Raw genomic sequence first — 23406 nt, 5'->3', positions numbered from 1 at the left:
TATTTTTTTTCGTTAGCCCATTTTTGTGCCGCAATTCCGACTAACACTTGACCAGGTTATATACAATTCCGACTTGAATAAAACCATAAAAGAATAAAACAGCATCGCAACAAGTGTAAAAGCACTACGAGCACAGTTTTTGTGAGCTTCCTATTAATATTCTTTGCTTGTCCTACTACAGAATAAATTATGTTTTTCGCGAGAACGGGTAACAAACCAAGTTTATCCAACTAAATGTACTTAAGTAACTTCGTAATAAGTTACTCTACCGACTTCGGCATCATTGGCCGGATCACTGACTCGCTAAAATAATATTTTCGTATATTATTAAAGGAAAAAGCTGTGTACTGAATGGAGTTCTTGTATTTCGTATAGAAGTGGTTTAAAAAGTTTCTTCGTTATGACGTTTGATAATTTGGATCTATTTCTATGGGAATATCTTGATATTTTCACTGTTGTAAACTTTGGATGTTTGATAAAGTACGTACAAGGATAAGTTCTGGTAAAATAAGTTTTCTTTAGTGATGTTTTCTTAGTTGATATTTTTTAATCTAATCCATTCGGCGTAGTACATTGTTCGTCAAGACGTTTAAAATCAAAATATTGAAATAAAAAATCTAGAAAGTTTTTATTTCTTGTTGGACGTTTAATCACTTTTAAAACTTTACTCTAGGTGATAGTTATTAAACCTGAAAGCAAATTTAGTCCTAAGCGTGAGACAGTGGTTAGTTTTACCAAATTAAACTCCTTGTATCCAAAATGACAAATATTAGCGCGGTTGAATTGAGTATTCCAAAATAATGATTGTCTGTGGATGCGAGAGGACCGGGTATTGCGGTGCACTTGAGGGAAGCCTATGTCCAGCAGTGAGCCTCGTTAGGCAGAATTAAACGCAGTAATAACATTTGATGTTAAAAAGAAAAACCGAAAGGCAGTGGGACAGGTAAAACTGAAGAAAATCATGCCATAAACATTTTTTTCTAATACTGAGTATAAAAACCCGAGTCCATTTTATTTGACAAATAGTTTGCCCACGCTCTCAAAATAATTTCATCCCTAAACATTCGCTCGCAGTGCGTCAAGATTGCGACGATATCTGCTCAGATAAATCGGTTGACAATAAATTTTGCCGTGAACTTTGTTATAAGAAAGATTTTACGGACATTTCGTTTTCACGCTCCTGTAGATTCACGACCGAAACATTTGTTTGTCTTTATATTGTTCTAAAAGTACGGGGATTTAAAGTAGATGTAATAAAGTAGGAGTAAGTTGTTGTGGTCCGTAAAGTTAGTTTGGCGGACATCTTGGATTTTTTACTGTTCATGCGTGTAAAGGTTTGAATTATTTTTACATAAGTAAAGTACAATTTGTATGGGACTTATTTACATAAACCACCACTTTTTTTCTTTTAATCCAGTCAACTTTGTCCCACGGTTTTCAAAAGCCTCCCCTTCCACGATTCTCAATCCTGGGCCTTGAAACAGCCCACGCTTTAAACGTTTAGATCGTCCAGCCACAGATTTCTAGCTACTTCTTGAATCAATTTAGGAAATTTCTCCTACTAATTTTTGAGTTCATCGCGGTCAGCGAAAACTCAAAAATTGGGTGGATTAGACAAAATTTTGGCGGCTTGCCCATTTAAAATATTACACTTACTTACCTTGGTTTCTCTTGCTTCAACTATAGTTTGCATTTTGATCTAGATTTATAATTAGTTCCATGTTTTTGGTTTCATAACACAGTGTTCTATATTTGAACAGGTTAAGCTGCGTTGAGTATGATTTAACTGCCATAATTTTGTAATGTGTTCAATGCAAGACCACAAATTAGGGCTTAGCGTTTCAATGGTCGGCTATGATTCATATAATGTCATAATCAAAATCAAAATCAAAAAGTTTTTATTTCAAATAGGCCGTATCTCAGGTACTTTTAAAACGTTATATTACTGACTCTAGTTGCAATGTCTACATTTAGTATTCATTTGATAATAATGTTACTTATTTTTTTTTCAATAATTGATGTACTATTTAACTAAGAAATAAATACACCTCTTAACGATAGGATTTGCATCATTAGTCAGGATTAAAGTAGACACAAGAATCGTTTACAAATAAAACCTCATTATAATACTCATTTCGTTTTAAGAATAACAAAAGTAAGTTTTTATTTAAAATACTATTTGAATTTCTTCCATCATTACATTTATTAATTAAAACGTTAACATACATGATACCTTCACTAAATTTAAATTTGAACCTTCATTAATTTAATCCTTCGTAATGAGCCCTACAAATGACCCCAAACTCATTACATCGGAGCTTGATTAACATTTATGAAAAGATTAACGTTTTTGACTTCTGTTGAATTTTTGATCCGATTCATTTATGTTTGTATCTTGATCCTGAAATAATTGTCATTAAACAACAACATTAATTGTCCAACGCTAATTTTGAGAGGTTTTATGTGTTTTATTGAGGAGTAGAAACCAAAATGTTTAGCAGTTAGTTTCAGCGGTTAGGCAGTTTTTTTCTAAGAATCAAAAGTAAAAACGGCGAAACCCAGCATTTGAGCTTGGTGTATCTCAGGTAAACTATTGACTCTCTAAGAACAAACGAAATTTAACAGGAGTAGCAAAAAAAAGGAGTAGTTAAAAACATTTTTTTTCAGTGCAAGGGAGAGGCAAAAAAGGGGTATGCTATAAGATAAAAAAAAATATCAGCAACTAATTTAGGCCTAGTTTTTAAGCACCACTGATCAATCAATCAATTTAGCCTATCGAGATTAAGGTAAGGTTAAGAGGAAAGCACGGCATTTCGTTCTGGTGGAAACAAACAGTTAACGGTGTTTATAAAGCCATCTATTTTGGTGTTAATTAGTCTGAAACATACTAAGCATAGTTTGATCCTATTTCATCAATAGCCTCATTAAACATAGTCATTGTTTATCAATGATCGAAAAAGACGTCAGAATGACTGGGTACCAATTCAAATCATAATTCTAAAAGCCACAAAGTTATAAAAAGAAAAAAAACCTTGAAAATCTACTCTTAGAGAATATAAACCTCTCTATTACACATGCAGCCACATTTAAACAACCGTTAACATGTTAATTACACACCAACACATTCTTCCCCACCTTACACTAATAAACAAAATCAAAATCGCACGCGGTAGTATCAAACAGGTGCTAAATAATTAAATTGTGTAGCAAAGCTGCATAATTACATTCTGGCTTGTGGTTCCGCGGTCTGGTGTCATTTAGAACGGAACCTGACTGGAGAACTCAATGTGTCGAATGCGGCCGCACTGTTGTACAGAGAGCGAAAATTTATCTAGACCACGTAAGGGGTTTTCCACACTGGATGTCAACTGCTTTATTGTATAAAAACTTTATGCTGGCAAACAAGTAAACATTATAAATTGGTATTGTGTTAGAAATATAATGTAAAGGATAGTAAATTACTTTATCCTTATGCTAATTGAGGAAAGTATTATGACCTTACTAATAACTTTCAGTGAGGATTATTTGTACTTGAAAGATGTTGTTAACTCGCATCTCCACCGCCGCGTCAACTTATGATTAACGATTAATCTGGCGATATAAATAAATAAAAATCTCCTTTTCATCTGACTACCCCAATAGATAGACGGATACTAGTATGTCTTGTAACAGCCACCTGGGGTATACTAGCAAGGGGTCTGAACTTTATCGTAGTCAGACACCTTCTTTAGTTGGAAGATAATAATCAGCAAATTTCTTAAACTACCGGTTTCCCTTTTTGTATTGTATACCAGTTAAAACCATCAGTTTTAATCCTCAATGATAATTGCTTGCTATACTAAGCTGTACATGTAAGCCTATTAAAGGAATAATGAGCGGACGTGACACGCATACCCATTTTATTAATCTAAATTTAAGTTATGCGATGAATATCGATCACAGTTCGACAGTTCAACAACTTTATATGCCAACTTTTTGAAGGTCAAAAATAAAACTAAAAACATATACAGGCTGTGCCGTAATGTCGGCCTCAAACCAGACTTTGTCAAAACAGATATAAATCAGAACACAATATGAAAACTTTAAATATATGCAAACTCAAAAATTACAAACTGAAATTTTACCCAAATGTTTATTTTTATCTAATTTAAAAACAGCCAACAAGCAGAATCAACTTCAAACAAGTGTAACGTACTCAAACACATATTCGAAACAAAAAAGTGTTGTGTAATGTGAGCCATGTAATTACAAAGTCGATTATCCTGCGGTTGGCGGTTCCGTGGTCGACTGTCCATTAATATGGACGGTACCAACATGACGGCGAGACCACGTTGACTGCGACCGCCCGATGAGAGCGTGCAAAGCGACATATGCTGCTCTCAAACCACTACTTTAAACACATTATCAAAAAACAAAACTATCATGATACTATTATAACATGCGATATCTTTTAAAGTTCCAGAGTCTGCTGTCTGTCTATCCGTCTGTCACCAGGTTGTATCTTTATCTTATCAACTGTTACCTAGACTAACTTTACAGGTGACGTATTTTTGTAACCGCTATATTATTGAATACTAAAGCAGAAAATCGAGATTAAGCAACGGTTGTTACGGTCTTAAGTTGGTAGGTGAGCGGCTGATTTTCCTCTCTTTAACCTATTTGTATGAAACCCTCTGTGTCGCAAGTCTTTCTCGTTGTTGACTACTTTTTTCTTAAATTAGAAGCGAATAAAGCGTCCATGTTACTAGTATTTACCGGTACAAACCTATGTCATATTCTTGTCGTTTAAAAAATATGTGTAAAGAAAAAAGTTTCATAACATATCTTCCTGGAATCCATCATCAGCAAGATTTTCACGTTGCTTATTAAGATAAAACTTAGGTATCATGATGAAACCTAATTAAATAAAGTCTAGAATACTTTGTAACTGTAACTGCTCCCATTGTTACTTCCTCGAATAAACTTATTCTTATAATTTAATAAAATTACCTTTGTTTCATTAAAAATGTCGCTTTTATGAATAAGTTCTTTGATAAAGTGGTCTGACATGTATGATCAATCATCAATCAATGGTCCCGTTGAATTTGTAGACTGTTTTAAAATTATTTCAAGACGACAAATTAATGTTATCTAAGTTAATAGAACTGAATTTTATTTTAGTAAAGATCTTTTAATTAAATTTAAAGTTTTGGCTGAAGAAAATGGACCAAAAAATGTTTGAAAAACACGTATAAATTAGAAAAATTGCCATGTTTACCAAGCAAGTTGATTTACTTTGTCCATTTATAAGCGGGGTCATCCATAAACAAAATCCTCAAAAAATATTCATATGTTTGTATACCAAACTATGTGAAATTTTAAACGAACTGCAAATATTTTGGTAACATAATGAATGCAGCATTCGCGCTCGTTACACAAAATTCTTAACTTTGCCAATCTGAAAAGTTTCTGCTAGTTATACCAATGAGTAATATTTTCTAAACTCTGAAATTGGAACCGTATTTAATAACATTTGCTTTAATCAAATAAGGATCGAAAAGCTGGCTGACAATATACTTTTCATTGCATAAATCCTTTTTATAATCTATTGCTTCAATGTACGTTGTAATATCGTCATTAAGATTCGATTTCCTTTCAAATGATTTTTACATACGGACGAAGGAGGTCTAAATAATGTCGTCAGGACAATAGATCTTTACAAGACATGTTTCACGCTTACTGAGCTTTTGCTAATAATCGAATGAGCAAAAAAAACGAGTCATATCGTAACGATACCCCCTAAGAAGGGATACACACCGTTGAGTCCATTGTTAAACTCGAATGGGGAAATTTTCCAATGTATGAGATTTGATTGTTAAATTTGATACATTTTTATTGTTGTATATTCTTATCCATAAAAATATATTGTTTTTATTCATCCAATTGCTTTAACTTGGCCAACATATATTTTATTTGTTAATTCTCTACAAACAATATGACGTGAATCTGAAAGCTTTGTGGAAGTATGACGGCACTACAGAACGGCCGATGTAACGTGGCGCTTTGGAAAGAGATAAAAGTTTGTTACAGGGAGATCAACGTTCACAAGGAAATTGCGTGAAAGCAGGATAACGACAATTTGTATCTCTTTCCCTAGGTACCAAGTGATACCGGCTGCAATGTACACAGTGCAGGACGCACCTTGCTCCTACAACGGCAACAGTCATACTACTAGAGATGGTGTGTCCTCTTTATGAACTGCATGGATGGCCCAGGTGCAAAGGTCTCCGTGACAAGCCCACAGTATGCGACGCTTCTCGGATTCGTTCCCCGGATAGGACAAGTCAATGAATGCTTGTCGTAAGTCTAGGTATCTTTTGAGCATTATGACTTATATGTTCGTGAAACCTCCCGCGACACACTAAATAGATAAAACTGAACTCTAAAACAGATAAAAACCAAATGCAAAATAAATCATTGCTGATTTTAAATCTACTTATGTTTAAATCAAACGATACTCATAGTTGAGTAACCGCTAAGCAACAAACAAGTCTTAATGGAAATCGGTATTCCAAAACGAAAGCACTTTATTGATACTTTAAACCACTTCTAAAACCACCAAAGAGGTTATAAATAAGCTCAAGTCCTTCAATATAAAAGAATATTTATCCAAACCGAGCCCATCCATCAAAGTCCAAAAACGGATAAAATAAAACGCAAAACCATCGCTGTCATCGATTTGATATGTAATTCAATTTGGATGGGAACCCCAAATTGTTTTGTTTTCAATAAAATAGTTCGACGATTCAAATTGAAGTTATTGTGTGGTTTATTATTTTTTATTCTGTTTGTAAAGATATGGATACATTGTTCTATATTCGAGGTTTTGTTGTTGCAGTAATGTGATATGTACCAGTACAAATGGTAACGAATAAAAATATTATTATAGCAGTTATACAAACAACTGACAATTCTAAAAGAAAGCGAGGCTGTATAATATGGCTAAACTAGCATAATGATCCACATTAGTCCAGAAAACTAGTCGGAAACGATACATTATTTATCTACAATATAAAAAGTCAAGGAAGCCACTACTAGACACACACTACATTCTAAATGTAGATTTTTGCGTAGTAGAGCTACGTGTAAATCAACCTTTATTCCGTTCGACAGTCTCCGTTACAGTGTGTAATCCTTATAAGCGTGCTTCCTTCAAGTAATTTTCCACTTGATCAGTCCGCCGACTTTTTTCTTTCCTTTTTCTGTTTCCCCATCGCAAGTCAAGTGTAAGCTTATTGGCTTGCTAAGAATTCTAATAAAAGTTAGGTACATCAACTTCCAAACCAAGTGGTTGTATACCTCCGTAGCCTGTACTAAACGAATCCACTTGATTTAAATACTGGCTTATTACGTGACCTGCTTCGTTAAGATCGTCGGAGCACTTAAATTCTTTTTATTTATTGGTTTATTGTCTGAGATGTCAAGCAATTAAATCGGCTACTCTTTTGAGTGGGATTAGATCGAGGGCTTAAGAGGTCTTGAATTTCTTTGAACTGGAATGAATGAATTATTTGTAGATCAGATTCTAATGGCGCTCGTTAACAGATGCTATTGTGTTATAAATAAATATTCTATATTTATTGCTAGAAAAATATAACAGATGATTTAAAACATTACAGAATTACGATTTTTCATAGCTATTGTGTGTTAAGAAACTGAAAACTCAAATCCAAATATCAGCACTTAGTCGTCACAAAGCGATAAGGTAACAATTTAAAATATTTAATTCAGAAGAAGTAACTTTGCCATTATCAGTTCCCTCCGAATACAACCTTCTTCGAAAGTTCCGTATTTAGATATTAATAATGCTGAAACTCGTTAGAAAATGGACAAGAAAGATGAACATGTTTTTATTAATTAAAGATTTTACTTAATTTTTCCTTTTTTAAATAAGATTGTTGTATAGGCGAAATATCATGTCTTGAAGAATTTGAAGGAGTCCAGTTACACGTAAGACTGCATAAGCTTAAAAATACGTAATCTATTAAAGGCCATTACACGTATCTGAAAATAAAGAAAGTAGGTACTTAAAGGATAAAAAAATGTAGAAATTTTTGAAAAGATACCGATCCTTGAAGGAGCTAATTGTAAATCCTTGTGATTGGTCCTTAATATTCTAGACATTTTATTAATATAACAAAATACACAGCGTTCAGTCAATGCAACCGCAGAATAATTTTCTGGTAAAATAATACTGCGTTTTGAAGCTTTTGAGATGAACATACATCAAATTGTTCATCATATTTCACCGTAAGTCGTACGTTAGAGATTCAAGTCAGCACATAAGACACTCCGTTACCAAACAATCCCGTAGCACGACAACGTTTTTAATAAAAAAGCAAATATCTCTCTTGCACCATTTGATAAATCATCTTACAACAGACGCTAAAAAAATAAACAAAATATACCTCATGAAAACGGTTGCCTTCCTCCAATTTTATACACCCCTGGCAACAACATTATTTCACCATCTGCTTACAACTTCAGTAATATAATACGATTCCATTTGAGTTGTTCAACAATTGTTTTAGGTTTGAACACAGTTGATCCGGAGTAATCCTTTTGGACAATGACTTACTCGTATTTAATTGAAATATGAAGTTTATTTGAACAAAATTGAGAGAAACTTATTCTATTTGTGCTTTTAAATCCGTCTGAAAGTTATTGCGAATCTATTGTGTGGGATTTATATTTGCCGGTCTAAGAGTACAGTATGTTGCTATTTTGGGAAGTTTGTTTGGTTTATATTTTTGGAGCGGTTAAAATAAATAGCAATTGCGTTGATAACAATGTCAAAATTTTAAAAGGCAATTACAACTTAATACCATATTTTAAATATCGGTTGCACTAATTTAAATGAACGAGAGACGAACAGACACAGCCTCAGTAACAGGTTTCCGTTATTATCGTAGAGGAATAATAAAAAAAAAACCTTATGAAACTTGCTATGGTCGGACAATATTCTTTTCTGGCCGCACTAAAAACGACAAAAAAAACGTTATATTATTCGAAAATTAGAGTGAATAGTGCATAGTATAATAGGATAAGTTAACAATAAAAAAACTAAATTAAATCAATATGCAACAATACTCACTTCGTGAATAACGAATACAAAACGCTAAAAGTTACGATAAAGGTTTGAAAGAAACGTATCCTTTTACAAACTGTATAAATACTGGTCCTAGTTTTATTATTCTTCGAATCTAGACCGGAAAGTTACCAAGAAGTCAACTAAACTAATTGTTAACTGTTTCACTGTTAACTTGGCACTGTTTCAAGTTAACTCTACTAGTTGTAAGCAGAGCAATTAACTTTGATGCTTACTGAATACCAAATACCACCTTCTTTTCAAATCTCGAATGAATACAAGACGTTCTTCTGGTTTTACTGAAGTGAACGTTATAAAACCTGAAATTGTAAATCAAGAGAATATCTAAACCGTAGTGTTTTGCTATTTAGGAAGAAACCTAGAATAAAAAATATAAGTGAGCAAGCTAAGCTCGATTATTTTAATAGAAAACCGAGAGTAAAAACTGCATAATGCAGCAGAATGGTATTAATAATTTGTATTTTCCTTAAATTAGAAATCACAGTCAAGAAATCAAAGAGTCTTACTAAAGTTTGACTAAAGAAAAAACTTAAATCCGAAAAGATGGATATATTATATTATTAAGTTTGCTCACAAATCATTATTTATCGGGTTTGAACGACTAGTTTCGGACCCATTCGTAATCCTTATCCATGAGCTGCCGTGGCGGTAGAATCTCGAGACAAACTGGTTCGTCGCATCATTTAAGAATGCATTATCCTCACGAAAGTTATTGCAAGAAGGTTCATATAGTCACTGCTCGCTTCCACAATGGTAATCGTTCTGGTTTCGGAACTCATAGGTGGAGTACACCTTATTAATGTTCCATCAAAAGCTTTTCAGATTTTTCGCGTGCCTACTTCTGAACATTATTATATAAAATATGAATAAAAATAGACCCCTTACATTTACAAGTCTTGTCATTATAAACAAACTTTTAAAAGCAGTTAGCGGAGTTTCTTAGAAGTTTGAATAATAGTCTCAGTACTGAAAACTAAGTTAATGGATGGTACAAAATGTTTTGGAGACTAGTACAATTACTTCGTAATACCGATCGGTTTTATTGTGAATTAGGCTGGTTTATCATCGGGGATTCTGGGAAAGTGATTTTTATGTTTTTTTTGATATCTGATACTGTTTTGTACATTTAATTATAAAAATATATTATATTATATACAAAAATACCGTAGTATACTTACATGTGTTTGTAGGTTAAGGTAAAGCCTTAATATATAGGATATAAGAAGACGCAAATAATAAAAATAAAAGGACCTTAAAAACATAGCTTGTTTGAACTGTATACGGAGGAAAAGACTAGCTGTTGTGCCGCAACAAGGTGTCATTTTCCAAAAGTGAAAAAAAAAAAATTGGTCAGGAATTAATTTGAATGGGAAGTATGTACCTTATGAGCCTCACACACTATGACCCTATATGCATTATCGTCAAGTAGATCAACTAGCGATAATCTCCAGTAATATATGGATTCAAATATTACACTAATTTAATAAACAATCAAGTAAGTGAGCGTGTGTGCATGTGTATTTCTGTCTACTTCAAGCCCAAATGGGTGCACCGATTTAGAGAAAATTTGGAATGAAGGTAGCAGACATCTTGGACTAATAGATAAGGTACTTTGATCTGACTTCGATAATCTTTTGCGAATATAACTGACATCCAAGCGGACGAAGCTGTGAGCAAGAGTTACTCTTTTGGTGTAAAATTAACTGAAGCCATGCACTTACTTTTCTTAGTCTGTTTCTAATAAATACATACAGACAAAGTTATCTACATTATCTGAGGTGTGAAGTTTGTTTGTTTGCGCCCTCTGGGGTATCTCCACTGAAACTTATTGGTTTAACTTATTTGATATCCCCGCCTCGAGAGAATTTATCGTCTGAAAATATTACATACAATATGATTTACGTTTATTCTTCCTCATTAGATTTATTTTGAATATGTTTTTTTTGTGCTACGGATATCAAGATTTTGTGTTGGTTTTAGGACGACAAGCGGATATCAAGTTTGTTTTAGGAGTTTGGAGATTTGTTTTTATGACAAAACGACTATATTACGTCTGGTTATATTAAAACAAATGTTGATTGTCTTTATGTAATAATCAAATGATCTCTTTATTAAGGGATTTTTGTTCAGTATTGGCTTTTCGAAATCTGTCCGATTTGTCTGAGCAAGTGATTTGGCTAAAAAAAAACAAAATGTGAAACTGTATTGGCAACCCATCAAATTAGTGACCGTAACGACCATATTTTGCCTCGATATTTATACATCACCTGTAAAATTTCGGCAGTCTATCACAGTTTATTAAATAATGTCTGATGCCAGGAGGACGGAGTGAGATCAAAACCCTAATAATGGGATTCCGTTTTTGCCTTTTGGGTATGCGACCCAAAATACAACATAAAACGTCATTTAATCCTTCAGATATAGCTACATTCGTACCATTAATTCAAAATATATTTTTTAAAACATGGGAATACTCCTCCACAATTTATCACGTTTCCGCTCTATGTCATTTATGTGGCATCGTTTGTAAGGATGTAAGAGGATTGCAGTTTTAATTACTCCAGCATTTAGTGGTTTTCCTTGTAGTAATTATCTTTGTTGCGAGTAAAATTTTCGACGGGATTCCAGATTTAACGCGATATTCTTTGACCGGAGTTCGGGTTGTTGTTAGTTTTGACGTAATTTTTTTATGCTTCGCTCCTAAATCGATGACCATAATATGCTTAAAGAATTTCGAGAAGCACAAAATTAACATAATTTTTGTGTTTTGTACAGAATCCTGTTATAAAGCAACGTAGTCACCCGGCAATATCTCATGAAATATGACAGCTAGATAGATGCAATGTTCACAGATGTTGTATTTCTCTTGCCTTTAGAACAAAAACCTACAAATAGAGACACGATAACAGACACATAAATGAGAGCAGTAATACCTTACTAACGTGGTAAGGTAGTATGTAGGCTTTATACATTTCAAAATCTCACAATTTATTTGTGAAGATCTCTCTCTCTGTCATGAGAGACGCGGTGTTTCATACAGGCGACACGATATGTTTTTTCACATGCAAAAACAAAGAAAAGATAAAATAGATAAATCCTTTACACGGGCCTTTGTTTCAGCAAAGTGCTTACATCGCACATTTTAAGTGACGTTGTTTTCGAGTTGTTTTGCTCGTAAAATAAACAAAAGCAAAGAATAATTTCAACATTTTGATGGCTTTGTAAAAGGGGTTTGTGACAATACTTCTGTTGTGACACATTTTAAATGTGAAAACTCTTTTTTTCTCTTTGAATTATCGTGAAATTTTGACTTTAAATAAATATACTTGAGTTAAGTTTTCGTCCGTAATCGAACAAGGTGAACTTCCAAGATCTGCGGGAAAGCAATACGAATATTAGAAAATCCCCATACGGCGATACAGTTGGGGCTATGAGACACAAGAATTTATTTTATCTCGCTTATTATATTTTCACTGAACGAATATTTTAGCATTAGCATGAAATAAGGCCATATGAACATATTTTTGTGTAGCTGCGAATTTTAGAAATGTCAGTATAAAGGGTTATAAATATAGCAGATCGTAAACAGATTCCGTTTACGTGTATATTTTGTATTCAGATAAACTCTCGCATTCATTCGTTTGGTATTCTGGCTTATGATTCATATGAGTGAATATATCTGGACTCTATGATTGTCAGTGTGCTTGAATGTCAAAAAAGAGATTTGGAGAACATCATTATTATAATTTTCTTTGACGAAGCCAGACTTATTTGTGTTGATTTTTACACCACAGGAAGTCATTGGTTTCTTGTTCAGAAATCGAATTTATCCTAAAATAAATACTGAACTATTTTTTGCACTGAAATTGTTCTTGTATCTGCTATTTACGAGTCTTTGCTATGGTTCATTCTATAAGGTAGTTTGAGACAAGACAACATCCAATAACCCGCTCATTTCAAAGCCATTCAATATTTCTGAATTCCTTCAGCAAAATACTTAACAGATTTGAAAACTTTATCTTATATTCCCTGTATATTGAATTATTCGAAGATTTTAAAATTGTTGCAAATAAGTTTATATTTAAGTTTTAATACCTTGTCAAAGTTAGATATACTTTTCTTAATCTTGTTTGATTTGGAAGAGGTAGACAGTTAGTCTGAAAACTTCGACAGCCACTATTACCAAACTATTTATTTTATCGAAATTTTGATATAAAATTGCAAAACATTTGATAAATAAATGTTTCAAACTTCAATGAAATACGTAGATACTCATGCCAGTATTCAATAAAATCTTAAGGAACTAAAACACACAGCTAGTTTTATAAAATACTTATGGGGCGGAAACATTGCACTTTTTCCCCGGTAAAAATCTCATTCCACTTCGTCTACCCGGGGAAAACGAAAGGTATGCGGGGCTCTGCCGCGTATAACCAGGGTGTTTCTACTTTCCCTTTTACCGGGAAACATTGCGAACTTTGCAAACTACAGCGATGATACATTAATTAAACCTACCCTAAAAGAACAGTGACTGTATAATGAGCTGTTAAAACAGGAGTATTTGCCATTCTGAAAGTGAGACCTTGCATTTAGTATGTTGCTTCCACAACGAGTTACGAGTTATGCTTCGAGAGCTCAGGCAGGCATATTTTTGGAGACCGTTTGAGAGTAATGACTAAATATATTTTTTGTAATAACTATCGTGAGACTTATTCATTATTAAATGATGTAACGGTTTACTCGCGCGTATTTATAGGGGGTGCCCGACTAGTTTCGGATCGAGTCGAGTTCGACTCGCGATCCCCCCGCGTCAGCTCATGATTAAGGACTTCGGTTGATAAATACGCGGGAATAAAACGTTAAATCATTTGATATTGACTAAATACTTGTAAATAAAATATGAAACTTAGGCAGGACTCAAACTTGAAGCAAACGAAATTTTTTTAGTACACAATTTCTTCTACCAAGAAATCCTTTGCATTTATAAAGAGAATAACTCGGAAAGACTAGATTTTAAGCAGAATATTTTAATACAATTGTAAGTTTCACTTCCTTAATTCAAGATGTTTTTTAGGCAATTTAGTTAGCGACCTACGCTTAGCCTAAGAAAATCATAACGAAAAATTCCAAAGTTTTTCCAGAAATAATCTGTTTTAATGAACATCATTAAATTCCGTATTATCTCTACCTCTATTACATGTCACAGTATTCTGTCAAATATATAGAAAAGTAAAAATATACTGAGGGATAATTTTAATCTAAGCCCGTTGAAGACGTACTACCATATTATCTTAGTGTGGAAAAATCGGGAAATAAGTATAACCTTTATCAAATTTATATGAACAGAACACATTTTTTTTGAACTTATTTAAATAAAGTAATTATTGATTCATTCAAAAAAAATCTGACTCTTCCAGTCCAATCATGATCGCCTGACTTTTATGGAACAAAATATACCTTCAAATTAGTAAGTAAGCTAAATTCCGGATTAAACAATAATCCTGCGACATACTAGCCTACAGAAGGACATTCCGCCATTATTATTATATTCTCGCAATCAGTACGCCCTCATTACGTATTCTGCTCGGCCGAAGGTCCCGTACTTGTATCTTAGGTGTACAATAAAAATAGATGAACCCTTTATACGGGCCCCTGTAATTTGTTTTAAGCAAAGTGCTTTCGTCGCACATTGCTGGGAGGAGTTGTTTCGAGATTTAGTATTGCTGGATATGAAATGGAATAGTTTTAAATGTCTGAATGATAAGAAATATTATGCGGACTTCTGTATTGTACTGTTTTGTCGTGGAGTATAGGGAGCTGTAAAAAGGTGTAGTTCTCGCTAAGGTCGTCTTTTAGGAAATGATTTCGTGATAGTTTAGAATGCCTCCAATTCGATGAAATAGCTACAGAGTAGGAATACTTGTTGTTGTGGCTTATTTTTGAAAGCATTGTCAGAAGACCAAGACAGAGTAAGTTGATTGTATAGAGAAAAAAATGGATTCCAGATAAAAAAGCTTAGCGGTAAATCTTAATGCTCACAGTTCTAACGGTATTAGAATTGTTAACATCGACATATGTTCTTTTTTGTATTTCTTAGAAACGACTCTCGCACTAAGTATTTTTTTTTGTATTCTGAGGGTTTCGCAAGCAAACGCTTGTCCCACGTTGGGTTGAACCCGTGACACGACACATAGAGTGTGTTTGGTGTTAAGACTTCAAACTTTTATGCGAATGATTTCTCAAGAATTTTCAATGTCAAAACCTACTTTTAACATAAAAATGGCTGTACCGATGGCTTTCTTTCCGTCTCTTCCAGTATCTTTACTTCGAAACTTCACCCCTACTCGGAAGGTACCACGGCACGTGGTTAGCGTTACGCGGCACCAAACTTTCACTGTTCAGCCGCGCTACATTTTAGCTTAATTACATTTTCACAATGTACACTTACTTACCTGCCTAGTAATTGTACCGGGAAAGGTGTTTATTTCAAATTACCTTAAGATTAGTTCAAAATATTTTAAATTAGTTTAAAGGTCGGAGTTGAAGGTTCAAGGAAAAGGGAACAATTTTTATCTGAGGTTTTCCGTAAAAAAAAGTTTTTCCAGGTTATTGTCAAAGTAATAATTATGTATTCAAAATAATATACCAGATCGTACTAGTTTGAGGTACTTATAAATAGGTACTAGTTGGAAAATTTACCATCGAAACTCGGGCTTGATAGAGCAAAGGTCACCGTCTACTATTCCACGTATATCGGACATCAGCTGTTTGATATTGATATACTATACGAATAGTGCATTTAATCTGTTCGTAAGAATGAAACTACGTGAAAAATTCCCAAGTACTAAAAGTAATTAAATAGTGTCCTTAAGTTTTCTATAGTTTCTTTTCCTTAAGTCTTTGAAACTTCTGATACTACAGTAATCAGCTCGTCTGATCTTATTATTCTATTACATTGTCTAGAACATAACGTTCTAAGTTCTGCGAAACCAACGTAAGCTTATGCAAACGATGTTATTTAAACATTTCTAACGCTGTAATTTCCTTTAGTGATTATTTTAACTTGGGCATATTTGAAACTAGATAAAACCGGAATAATACCTGGACAACAATTAGTGAAAAGAGAAAAATATTTTCAATGTTCTCATCCGGAGATAGACTTCTTTCAAATTACACCTGGTATTCCATCTTCTGCATTCATCAATTGCCTTATCAAGGTATCCTAAACAATAGTTTCTGTTAACTGTCAGATTACCTCTGAAAGACAAAGAAAAGCAATTTCCTTTGAGGAAAATCACAAACATTATAACTCAATACTTACAAAATTCCCCGTACCATTAAGACAAACGATATAAATATGATCACGCTTCGTCTCTTTAACAGTATTTTTGTAAAAGTTCGGTAAAATTTTTGACTTTTGCAAATTTTCGAATGCAAGAGCATTTACGTCATTTCCTTTAGTTTTATTTCGTCCTGAATAAAACTAAAATAAAGACAAGCACAGAAAACCAAAGACCACAATAATTGAGTACCGAAGCTCAGAAGTGAGTAGCATTAACCCTATAAATGCTAATTGCTAACCATAAACTACACGGCCACATCATCCATAACTAAATTACGTCCAAACCAGGGATTGTAAATCATTGGCACGTTTCAAATTAATTCACTACTGTACCTGGGTCTAATCCACTCGCAATCAGCTCGCTTTTGTGACCGAAATCGGGTAGTGATGAGAATTCGTTACCTAGTTTTTACTAAAACTGTAAACTCTTACAAAGTATTGGTAAAACGTATTTTGCGGTAACAGTGATTGTCTGTTTTTACGCCCGAATGTGGGTAGGTATTTCATTTATTTCCTTTTAGCTGAGCGCCTAAGAATAGTTTTTATGAAACATCTTACGACACATTACGCGTACACTGTGATAAAACAGCTAGGTACGGTTTATGAGACGAAATTTATGATTGCAGTATAAAGTAAATAGGTAAAATCTGTACATGTACACGACATTGTTACCTTGCCTTTTAGTACCAACAGAAATGCCGTCTTTCATAATATAATATGTGTTTTATTCAGCTAACTGGGGTCTTGACAATACAAGCGAAAAAAGAGAAAATCAGAAACGAATTTATGTGATCATCAATTTTCGGATCCCTTAATAACAGCAGAGATTTCGGCCTCAAAGTAGCAGATAAGTCAAATTAAATTTTTCGATCATTGATCTCAATTTCAATTCATGAAATTATATTTCGGTATGGGAGCACATCCTTATCGTTGTACGTACCTGCTGTGGAGGGTTAAATAATTTGGTACCGTATCGGATTTTCGTTTAAACATTGTGCTGATCTGTCTCCATTATGAGAAGAGCTATCTACGCAGCATTGGAGAAATTGTGAGCAGATATTATTACTTTTTTATATACATGGTTTTTCAATCTTGGGGAGCTCAGCTACATATGGCAGTGGACATTTAACTGCTCAGATACTTATTATTCTTTTTTTCATATGGTTGATGCACAATTTAACAACCTGTTTCGTCTTGGTATAAAATTTAACTACAATCGCTTTTAGTTTCATGCTACGCCACAATAGCATGAATGAACCTTTTGAGGGTGTACTGGCTTCCTCACAATGTTTGTCTTAACCACTTTAAGTAGATAATAAAAAAATACGCACTTGAATTAAAAAATACATAAATGACTGAATTGGGTTCGAATTCACGACTTTGGAATGAGCAGTGCAACTGTCATAATATGAAAAAAATACCTGCTGTTTGTTCATGGTGTACAAGCCAACATGTAAAATTTACCTCTTTGTAAAAATTCGCTGTCAAATGCATAATACATCAGGAGATTTTCATGTTTAAATAAATTTATTTATTACGTTTTGTTTTGTATGTTTTTTTTTCATGAAATCTGACTAGGCTTAAAGCCAGTCCGATCGATTGATTTTTCAGTTACCGCTGTTTCAGCTGTTTTCCAATTTTAGCGAGACGCCAAATAAATATTTTGGTTACTAGTGCGTATCAGCATTTTATTTTTATTTTTTTGTGAACAAAGCGTTTACTATAATGCATATGACGTTGCCCTGTTTGGCCAATACGTTTGTCTTGAATGAATAGTCGCCGTAGAAGAATGACTCTCCAAAAAAGCTGTTAGCTACCGCCGTGTAGTTCGTTTTGTAGCTATATTGTCCCTGTAAATATAATTTTACAAACATTTTATGTAGTATTTGACATACAATGACGTATTTGATACAATGAAGAACTTCAATGTTTCGGTTGGTTCTGTCTGTGGTTTGAATTTTCACAGTATTTTTGATATTTAATTGCAAAATAAATCAGGAAATGTAATCCTCGCCATCCTTGCTCAATACACAAGGTGGGTAATGATGTAAATAACATTTATTTATGCTATAGTATAAATATATATATATATACATACAGGGTGTCCTAAAACTCAACGATAATCTGAGACCGGATGAAAGGCCAAGTGATAACAGATCAGGGAAAAGTATAAAAAAATCCATATCACTCAGTTCAGCGATAAGAGACATTTAAAAAGTTGAAATTCGACATCCCTCGTCGCATTTTTAAGTCCTGTGATCACCAATGTGACAATTTCGCTGTGAGTATTTTAATTCTGGGATCTTCATTAACGATTCTATTTTTCGAAATTATAAATTAATGCAATGAAAAAAAAATTTTTTTTTTTTTTTCAAAAAATAGAAACAGATTTTTTTCCCTGATCTGTTATCACTTGGCCTTTCATCCGGTCTCAGATTATCGTTGAGTTTTGGGACACCCTGTATATTTATATCTCTGTCTGTTTCTATGAATTATATGGCATAAGATGACGAGGTATGTATGTTACCAAATTTTACTTCTGTTCTTTTAAAGAGACCTGGGATGACCAGACTGACATCCTCCCGAAGTCAAAAATAAAAAGATACTTCCAGTTCAATTCATGGTTAAGAGCTTTGGTTGTGGTCGTAATTTAGGGATTTTTGCCGAACTAGAACTTAAAATCACCAACCTCAAGTACGCAAGGCTGATGCTAAGTTGCCAGTGCTAAGTGCCTAGTTGCCAGCTAGATCCTCATCAGATGGGACACTTACAAGGTAAAATGGTTATTACCCACTACCGTATTTTACTTAAATGAATACTTACGGGTTTAACATAACAGTTGCTCAGCATTGTGAAATACTGATTCAGGAATCCGGCGATAGCGAAATGTTGGCACGGCTTGTTCACTTTAAAACTCCACAGGAGATTTTTCTTATCGCCATTGATATTAAATACGGAAACCTTTATCTGTAAAAGCAAATAATCAAGAACCTATTATTATATTCATTAAATTAATTTTCGTGAAGTTTTAAATTCAGTTGGTAATTTTATTTGTACAACATAATTTTATTTATAGCACCAGTATGTAGCACTGTTGTTTGAATTTTTTTTACTCCTACCCAAGGAATATGACTCTTGTATTATGGAAATTAAGAGACACAATGACATATCTGGCGGACCACGATACCTAGACTTTGAGGATTACACAATATGCGGACATTGAAATTGGACATCGCACGCAGTGGCCATCATCGTGTTGGTGGTATTTAAACTGCTTTATAATGATAAAAAATGTTAAAAATCAAACAATAGAGAATACTTTTTTAAGTATCAAGAATGATATCAATCACTCACCATTTCAATTTGCGCAGAAATATTAAATGTTGTGACGTACGTGGCTATAGAGCCGTAGTCGTCCGTTTCAAATTTTGAATAATTGAGCGATGCATTCTTTGATTTTGGGCCACGACATATGTGATAGTTGTACCATTTGACGTTGTAAGGACCCTGAAATAAGTTTCAAGGAGAAATAAAATATATTTAAACTAGCTGACACAGCAAAAGTTGTTAAAAAAGATAAGGATAGATAAGGTTATGAAAATAAAAAAACATTTTTTTAAGATGTCATCAACATTCACATGAGACCGTTTTGTTAGGTTAGGTTAGGTTAAAGTGTAACTGTATCGTATCGTGGCTTAAATTATGATTATCAAGCTATGGCCTACGGGCTGACCCGCTACAATTCGGAAAGTTCCCATAGGAACATAAAATCGGGATAAAAACTACGCTATATGTTAATCCCGGTTATAAACTATCTGTTCACCAAGTTTCGTCCAAATCTGTTCTGTGGTTTTTGCGTGAAAGAGGAACAAACATCCATACATAGAAACTTACAAACAACTTTCGCGTTTATAATATTAATGATAGAGTTACAATTCCATTCCACGATTCAAAATTGTGTATCAAAAAGCTATAGAAAAAGATCTTTCGAAATAGAAGAAATTTTATTAAAAATCACTTTTATTTCTTGGACAAACGTTATTACTTACATAGTTTTTATCATCCTTCTTCATAGCAAACTCTATTGTCATTACACGTTGTATACATATTAAAATCAGTATTTTTATTATGAACATTATTGAGCAATTCTACTCAAGCACTTCTTCTCTCTCAACTAATAAGTTACAAAAAATATTATTTTTTATTCAAATTCTTAACGATTTTATAATGAATCTCTGTATAATGATAATTTAATACCTATTATTATGAATCCTCAATCTAATTACTTAGATAGCAATAATAATTTCATTTTATGCGGGTATTATTATATTTGTATTATTTGATATTATCTCAGTTATTAATAGTTAATGATGGCTGCTCATAATTGCGCGAATAGCTTTACGAACTTTGATTGCGATTATTTTAAGATTTTGTAGATTTGTTGCTATCTTTTACAAATATTACAATTCAAGTGAACGAAAATTATGTCATTCACAATGTTAAATTAAAGGCGACTCTTCATGGCTTAATCATGGATCTTATAAGGATAGCAGGCAGAGGCAATCTCTACCAGTCAACCAAGAAGTTTATAATCAGAAAAGGCCGTCGATTTCTAAAATCAGTCCATCGGATGAACTTTCCAGATAGCACCATAAACTGCATATGCGGCAATCTGTACAATGCCACCGAAATGCTTTCAAGGGAGCTTCATACAGGGTATCTACGAAGACTTATTCTCAGTAGAAATTATCAAACGACTCCTCCTCATGGGATTGAGCCGGGGAAGGGTCAGACTTTACTGACTGGAACCCACCACTGTTCCTTCCTCTGACCTTTGTGTGCCAGGACCATGGTTACCACTTTGGACATTTCCGCTGGACCTAAAACACATGTTACACTGATGCAATTTAGGAAATAAGACGGTATTTTACACAGCGTTGAGTGGTGTCTATTTTTAAAGAGGAAACTTTTTCTAAAAATAAAGGTGGTCGTGGTAATAAACACGATTAATATCTCTATTGATTGATGTACCAAGAATACGAATCTGATTGTATTGACCTACATTGACTTTTCAATTGCTTTAAAATTTAGTGTGCCAATGTCAATGCAGACATTTTTTTCACAAAAATACCAGGATTTTTCTAATATTACTTTGTTTTTAGTGTTTTCTATGGTATCTGTTTACAACAGGATGTTTGTTAATACTTTGACGAATTGAAAAGTTAGACCATATTTCTTGTCTAAATAATTAAAAACACAATGAAAAAGCAGCCAAAGATAAATCTCGATAGCATGCAATTGGGCAGGACTATGTCCAGAAGTGGACAAATAATTACGGGCTGATGATGATGATGATTAAAAAAAACAAAGGCCGCACTTGAAATAAGTTTTATTTATGTCTCCAAAAACCATTTACATAGCGAACAAATATTTTTATGTCTCAAGTTTTTTAGTAAACAACGCGTTGACTACTTGGCATATAATGATTCCTTGTTTAGCGACCACAACTGCTTTGAACGAGTAGTCACCGTAGAAAAAGGATGGTCCCAAGAACTTGTAAGCTACCTCCGTGTAGTTCGTTGAGTATATGTATTCCCCCTGTAAATATAACGTAATGAACAGACATATTTTTTTTGAAATGTAATAATTGTCTTGAATAGGGATCAAATAAGGTTCTTGTCAAGGCAAATGCAAACTCTATATTTGTAGCTTTATCTCATCGTCATTTTATTATGGACCTCTTATGGCCATCTTCTAGCTCCAGCTAAAAAGGCTACAACAATAAAATTCCCTAATTTCTGGGCTAAAACAGGGGTCGAAAAAATTGCTATGCTAATGCTATTGCAGAAATAGTGACTTTGAGTGTACGGTTAAAACAGGTCATTCCCACGGTATGGTATGTTTATAAATTTTGACATTTTTCTCGCTATTTTTTTGCCCCTTAGTAAGGCTCACACTTCACGAGCTTCCGATATTTCGTGAGATCTTTGCCATATTTTCTTTAAATCACTGTCCAAGTAGTTCATAAAGAAACCTTTATTTAAGGAAGATTTTTAAATATCAAATAAATAGAGCATTTAACAGACTGCAGTCATACTTACAGGGTTTACACTACACTTTCTAGTGCTATGAAAATACTGCTGTAGGAGTTCAGCAAGAGCGTAATGCTGGCACGGCTTGGTCAATTTATAACTCCAGAGCACGTTCTTTTGTGAACCATTTACGTTCCAAACAATGACTTTTAGCTGTGAACAGAGATGTGATTGGACACATTTTAGATTGATGTTTGGCTTGTAAGGATTCAAAGCTAGGGGGATAACTCAGTTTGGACTTTTGCGAGACCACATGTAAAACAAATGAATGTGTTCTTTCGCACGTGAAGGGAAGGTATCCTTAACCTACTTAAAGTCCACGTGCGTATCTTGGAGATTTGTTGAAGAGGATTAGGTATAGACTATTTTTTTTAACAAATTTTAAGAATGAATGTCATAATGACTTGAGTACGTGTGATCAATATGTATTTCTATCCATTCTATATCTTTATATTGAACTAGTAGTAATAATAATAATGAATGATTTTACCTCTTTAATTTGAGCTGCCGCTATAAATGTAGTGTTATAATACACTATAGCGCTGTATTCGTCCGTTTCCAATCTGGATGTAGTGAGCGTTACGTTCTTTGACTGTTGGCCGTGACAAGGATTTTGGTAGTTGTACCATTTGATGGCAAAAGGACCCTGGAGGATGTTTTCCTATGTCAGTAAATTTTAATGGAATGAGGGGTTCGTGTCAAAAGATAAGCAGAGTAATTAATGATTCGTTTATCATTATTCACTCCTTAGATTATGAACCTATAGTACCTAAGCTTTTAAAGTGCTTTAAAAACCACTTAGTTTTTGTAGTCTATGTTTTTAT

Source organism: Trichoplusia ni, chromosome 7, assembly GCF_003590095.1.
Source record: "Trichoplusia ni isolate ovarian cell line Hi5 chromosome 7, tn1, whole genome shotgun sequence".
Lineage (NCBI taxonomy): Eukaryota > Metazoa > Arthropoda > Insecta > Lepidoptera > Noctuidae > Trichoplusia > Trichoplusia ni.
Note: the sequence above shows the minus strand (reverse complement) of the source record.